This window comes from Mandrillus leucophaeus, unplaced genomic scaffold, assembly GCF_000951045.1.
Source record: "Mandrillus leucophaeus isolate KB7577 unplaced genomic scaffold, Mleu.le_1.0 Scaffold29, whole genome shotgun sequence".
NCBI classification, from domain to species: domain Eukaryota; kingdom Metazoa; phylum Chordata; class Mammalia; order Primates; family Cercopithecidae; genus Mandrillus; species Mandrillus leucophaeus.
The window spans coordinates 569,237-574,658 of NW_012103031.1; the positions used below are offsets into that span (position 1 = coordinate 569,237).

At 44.1% G+C, this 5,422-nt stretch overlaps 1 protein-coding gene and 1 long non-coding RNA gene across 2 annotated transcripts in view; one reads left to right on the top strand and one right to left on the bottom strand.

The window, feature by feature from the left end:
- AGFG2 (ArfGAP with FG repeats 2) overlaps positions 1 to 5,422 on the bottom strand; it is a 26,939-nt gene that overhangs the window by 18,534 nt on the left and 2,983 nt on the right. The window lies entirely within an intron of this gene.
- Positions 678 to 3,694, top strand: LOC105543679. The gene is made up of 2 exons (XR_001006658.1): positions 678 to 783; positions 3,529 to 3,694. It is a non-coding gene; the product is annotated as an uncharacterized LOC105543679 (long non-coding RNA).

The window sequence follows — 5,422 nt, forward strand, 5'->3', positions numbered from 1 at the left end:
GGGGCAGGGAGTGGGCAGACTCAGTACAGAGTGAACAGTAAAGGGCGGCCACCCTGCGGATGATAAATTACTCATTATGGGATTTTAACAAAGGACAGGACACTGGAGGCTCCAGTTGACGCTGTTTGCAGCAATTCTGCTGCTAGACCTTTAGGTATAAAGGGTATCAAAAATGCTCTTATAAAAGACAAGCAATATCAAAGAGGACTGATGCCCCCAAGGAAAGATAAGTTCAGGGAAAAACAAAAGCAAGGCTTTGTTACTACATGTCAAACAATAGCTCTTAAGCTCGATCTGCCCTGAAGACTGTCTTCTGATCACATTTCAGAGACAGTCGATCACATTTCAGAGATAGTCGGTTCTCTCTCCTAAGGCCTCTCTTGCTAATGGCTTGGTTTGGTTTTGCTTTTAATTCTAGCCAGCCTGCTTTTATACCCTTTCTCACCTTAACCAATAGGCCCTTCCCCTTCAGAATGTCAGGGCTTTCTGAAGTCTAGCCAGACCTCACTGTCCCTGTGATCTCAAAGGTCTTCTCCTTCACCTCCTACAAACAAAATTTACTTTGCCAAAACACAAGGCATTATAGGAGGCACTGTGGGGGATACAAAAATTATAAGACCGAATTATCTTATCACCAGGAGCTCACAAGAAGAACCCAGGAAGCCTGGACAAAAGTACTTCTCACTGCAGTAGGGTTCTATTCAGTCAGGCACTGAAGTATCAGGGAGAACGTGACTCCAGGGTGCAGCAGTTGCGGAAGGAAGAGAAACGGTCATGGGGAAGGTAAAACGTATTATGTTTACACTAGAAAAACAGATTCTAAGCCTATCACAAAAAGGTCATTGACATTTCCTGAATGGATAACCAGGAACTGTCAGCGAACTGTAAACAGGGAGGTGTGCTTCCTTGTTAGGGGGAGGAGGCGGGACTCAACCCAGGCATCAATCAAGATGGGATGCTTAGAACAGAACTTATGGTTGAGCCTGGACTAAAAGAGTTTATTTTTGGTGGGGGCGGCGGGGGTGGGGGGGGCCGGACGGATGTGATAGGATGATGGGAAGGCAGAGAAAATAAGAAACGATTTAGGTGCTTTGGGCCAAATGAATCTGATGGAACAGGATGTTTCCATAGCACAGTACAAAAAGCATTGCTCTGACCTTGATGTCTGTAGACTGGATTTTGTACAACCAGAGCCACAGTCTGGGGGCAGGGAGAATTCTCTACAAGGCAACACTGCAGCCTAGGAAGGGGGCCTAGTTACATGGCCTGTGAGTCAGAGTTTTTCTTTCTGAATCAGAGAGAGGCCACTGCTGGCCAAAAGAAGCAATTTAGAAACAAGAGCCCCCTTCCTCCTGGTAGCTAAAATCATGTGGCCTAGGTATGCTACATTTCACTGGGTATATACCAGGGTCATGCAGCGGACCAGATGTGAGTCACTGGCCTGGAATTAAACAGGCCCAGCTCTCCTACTTGCACCCAGTTCCCCAACATAACTCTCAGGTTCCTCCCAAAAGAAGAATCACAGCAAATTCATTCTGGTATTTCTAATCAGGAAGTGCTGGGGAGGAACAAAGATCAATTTATTTTCTCAGAATAGAGTAAGTTTTTCCAATTGAAAGTACATTATTACTAGGACTCAAGACTCCAGTCAGTCAGGTTGTCTTTATCCACTTCAGTTTCTTTTTCACAGGGCACCTAAAGGGCATTTGAAGTAGTCTGAATTATTTGGCAGCTGAAGCCACTTGTATGTGTAGCGGCTAACGTCTGCCCGGTCCTCTCTTTCCCTCCCTCCCGTCTCCCCTCTGATTCCATTAAGCATAGTACTATTTCCACAAATACCACACCTTTTGTTTTTCTGTGATCATCACCCTCATGCTGGCCCATATTTTTGCTTCTATCTTGCTTCATAAAAGCATCAAACCTGCTCAGCTGCTCAGATAAGAAAGTTCTGCCAGGTCAACAATGGAAAAAAACCAGTTCCACCCAGCACCCAAGTTCTTTTTCATTTGTGCCAAATTTGGACTTGGGAAATCCTTGCCTTTGAACATTTGTGTTCAGATTCATACGCCCCAGATCGTGTTTCTCTGCTCTGGGATTTCACTCCTCTGCTTCTGAACAGGGTACAACTAAACCAGTTTAGCTCTTATCTTGGATGCAAGAGTCCCTGTTAGGAACTTTCAATAGTGCCTAAGAGGAAGGCTCTCCTATTACCCTGCTCCAGGGTCAATTTCACTAATTTTAGGCAACCTCCTCCTGATCTAAATTCTGCTTCAATCCATTTCCTTTGTTCCTCCTCAGCAGCAATGATAAGCAGCTGTCCTGTTGATTAGAGTCAGATAGACTCCTGATAGCATCCAGCCGCCCTTCCCTTTAGGCTCAACCTCAATCCTTTTTACATTTCTCCCTCGGCCCTCACCTCTCTCACCACCCCGCACCATCGAGCTTCTTCTCATCCCTTTAGTAATTTATTACTTCCTTAGGGGCTTTTCAAGTGGTTCATGCGCCCCTTATGAAACAGCACCTAAATCTGTAATTTAGTGAGACTCTGTCCACCTCTGCCCAACAGAGGTCAACATGAAAGATGACAGAGGAGGGGATGGAGGGATGGGACTAAAACAGGGGCAGGGTACATGTGTACCTCTCCAACTCAGACAGATGGAAAAGTACTGAATTATTGAACAATGTATTATACCTTTCCTCCCATGGAGATTAAAATGCTTCAACTAAGAACCATCAGCAAGTCAGACAGGGAAAGTAAGGGACAAGGAGGGCAGGAACTTGTCACAAATAAAGAGCTGTCAAGTGCATTCTTGACACCAAGCCCAGAGCTCTGCCCACCTTAATTCTGACTCCTGTGATCACAGTAAAGTTGGGTAGAAGTAGAAGAGATAAGTATCTATTACCAACGCCTGAAGAACGATGGATTGAAGATGGACCCAAACAGCTACATCAAGGAAACATGTCATACTTTGCTGAAAAAGTTGGGTGTCAAAGTTAGTGTCCATCCTTATGTCAATGAGATTTCAGGCCTCAACATCCATTTTCTTTCTGAGGAACAGTGGTTCATCCACAGAAGCATTCAGGCAAACCAGAACAAGAAAGAACATTTAAATAACTGCTTTGCAAATAGATGCTTTTTAGCAGCAATTTTTACCCCGCCTTAAGATTCAAATGACAGATTCATCCTCCAAGAGTTAGAAATGTAACTAAACAAACAAGCATATGTGTATGTTGGGGAAATTAAACAGATCCACATCTAGGTTAAGGAAATTAGGTACTGGAAGAAAACCAAATGAATAAAACTAGGTCAGGTGTGGGACCTACAATTGTGGCAGTATGTATGTAAATTTAGGAACAGCAGAAACTAGCAGCCTCTCTCTCAAGCCCTCACACCAACGCTGTGGGTTTTTGCTACAGCTGAGAAAATATTTCTCATTAAAGAGAGAGAACAAGAATGAGCTCATACATGCAGGGATGCAGGCAGAGTCATACGCACCCACCAATATTAAAATATGTGTTTTTCTTCAGATCTTAGGAAATTCAACTTTGGCAGGAACCGTCAACTTTGCTACATCGGCCAATCCAGCCAGCTGGGAATTCTAGTAAGTTTGCTCACTGCCCCCAGACGACTCTATTCCCTTATGAAGGAGACATATTTGTAACACACTGAACAGAAAATTGGCCTTTAAAATAATGTCATCCTGCTGTCTCCTTTCTCTGGCTATAATGCTAAGTGGGTATTTCAATTTCTTCCCTCAATATCCTCTTCATTTTAACAAAGAATATTTCTTCTCAAGGCCAGGCACAGTAGTTCATGCCTGTAATCCTAGCACTTTGGGAGGCCAAGGCAGGTGGATCACCTGAGGTCAGGAGTTTGAGACCAGCCTGGCCAACATGGTAAAACCCTCTCTCTACTAAAAATAAAAAAATTAGCCGGGCGTGGTGGTGGGCACCTGTAATCCCAGCTCCCTGGGGAGGCTGAGGCAGGAGAATCGCTTGAACCCAGGAGGTGGAGGTTGCAGTGAGCCGAGATCGCACCACTGTACTCCAGCCTGGGCAACTATTAATAATAATAATCATCATCATCATCATAATTCTCTTTGCATCAACCTCAGTTTGGTATCACTCTAACCCAGAGAGCTTCATTTTACTTCATAGCCTTTAGCAATACAGAACGATTTCTTTATAGTCCATGGCTTCCACTAGGATGTCAGCTCTGTGAAAATGCGAACTTTATCACTACTCTGTCTCCAGTACCTAAAACAGTGTCTGGCACTTGACAGGCACTGAATAAGTTCATGTTGACTGACCGAATGAATGAACGTGCAGGCTGTCAGCCGACCACAATTTTCACTTCCCACTAACAATAAACCCTAATCTACAGGTAATCAATCATGCGGATTTAAGATGCTAATTGGTCTCCGTGCCACCATGGAGCCATGCCTCCAGAAATAAGCATCCCCTGCCTCACATTCTGCCTTACAGCCCACCTGCCAGCTCCCACTCCTTCCCACAGCACATCAAAGGGACACAGGTAATACTGTGTTAAGACCCCTTTACAAGGATTATATGCTTCGCCCTTGTCGTGTTAATTATAGGGAAACTTCAGCTTTCTTGCAGAGTTTCTCCTGAAATTTCTCTCCTTAGACTCTTAATATGCCTTCAATTCAGCTACATTTACTGGCCTAGCCTCTTGATCTTTCACTTCACTCTCATTTCCTGCTAACAAAGGGTTGGTCTAGCTTCTCATTTCCCAAACACCAAAATATGCTCTCTAAATCTACCGCCGTGAGAATCACTCCCTGATTTAGTCTCATAATGCTTTACCAAAAAGCTAAGCAGCCTGGGTGCCGTGGCTCACACCTGTAATCCCAGCACTTTGGGAGGCTGAGGCGGGTGGATCACTTGAAGTCAGGAGTTCGAGACCAGCCTGGCCAACATGGTGAAACCCCATCTCTACTAAAAATACAAAAATTAGCCAGATGTGGTGGTGCATGCCTGTAGTCCCAGCTACTCAGGAGGCTGAGGCAGGACAATTGCTTAAACCTGGGAGGCAGAGGTTGCAGTGAGCTGGGATCATGCCATTGCAGTCCGGCCTAAGCAAGTGAGACTCCATCTCAAAAAAAAAAAGAAACCAGGTTTTTAATGTGTCCCAGATACTTACCTTTCTTTGTGTCCTGATTGAGGGATATTATAAGGGAAATGTTATCTGTGGGACATTTTAACAAAGATCTACAAAATAATGATAACAATGTCAGCACTTCCCACTTACTCAATTTTATCCATCAGTTTCATCCTTCCGCATCTCTTTAGTTCTCTTCAGACTAATGAGATTTCCCTTTTCATAGCAGGATCTTCAGGAATCAGCTCTTTCTCTTTCTACTTTACCCTATACATACTCTTTTTTTTTTTTTTTTTTTTT